Source organism: Numida meleagris, chromosome 4, assembly GCF_002078875.1.
Source record: "Numida meleagris isolate 19003 breed g44 Domestic line chromosome 4, NumMel1.0, whole genome shotgun sequence".
Classification (NCBI taxonomy): domain Eukaryota; kingdom Metazoa; phylum Chordata; class Aves; order Galliformes; family Numididae; genus Numida; species Numida meleagris.
The window spans coordinates 95,184,928-95,185,700 of NC_034412.1; the positions used below are offsets into that span (position 1 = coordinate 95,184,928).

Sequence of the window (773 nt, forward strand, 5' to 3'; positions counted from 1 at the left end):
GGAAAGAGGCCTATCCCCAGGTGGGCTCGCTGCAAGCCGAGCTTTCAACACTCGAAACCTCCCAAAACGAGCCGGGAAAAAATCAGCGCTTCACGGGAGCGCCTCAGAGCGCCCCTCCCGTAGCCCCGCCCACCTGTCCGCCATAGCCCCGCCCGTTAGCCCTGCCCATTGGTTCCTCCAATCTGTCCCGCCTACGGATCCCTCCCATTGGTCCCGCCCGTCGGTCCCGCCCATCTGTCCCGCCCATTGGTCCCGCCCATCGGCCCCGCCCAATGGCCCCGCCCTCTGCCTCACGGCTCCGCCCCTCGGCCCGCCCCGCCCCTGTCAGCGGTGCGCGCCCTGCATGGAGCCGCACCATGGCGGCGGCGGTGGGAGCGGGAGCGGGCGGGCGGCAGCGGGGGCGCCGCTGAGGGCCGTCAGCCCTGCGGCGGGGCGCTGAGAGGCGGCGTTGGACAGCGCCGGGCCCCCCCTCCCCACCAAGCTCCTGCAGCCGCGTCCATTCCCTCCGTCCATGCTCCCGGCCGCCGCGGCCTCGCAGCGGAGCCGTTGGGCGGCGGCGAGAGAGGCGGGGAGAGAGGGAGAGAGCAGCGGGCCCGGCCCCGCGCCCGCAGGTGAGCGGCGAGGGCGGGGGGGGCGGTGGGGCTCCCACGCGCGCTTTATCCACGAGGGGATCCCTTTCCCCTCCTTCCGTGGCTGTGGTGGACCTCGGCCTCATCGTTACAGGCTCCTGGGCTCGCTTCAAGGGAGCCCCAAACTTTTTTTTTTTTTTTTTT

The 773-nt window shown here is 71.4% G+C and overlaps 1 protein-coding gene across 1 annotated transcript in view; it reads left to right on the top strand.

Annotated features, from left to right (window-relative positions):
* The window catches only part of PTPRA (protein tyrosine phosphatase, receptor type A), a 99,631-nt gene continuing 99,178 nt past the window's right edge, over positions 321-773 (top strand). The window contains exon 1 of the mRNA XM_021394000.1: positions 321-611. The gene's annotated coding sequence lies outside the window, so the exon portion shown is untranslated. The remainder of the gene's footprint in view (positions 612-773) is intronic.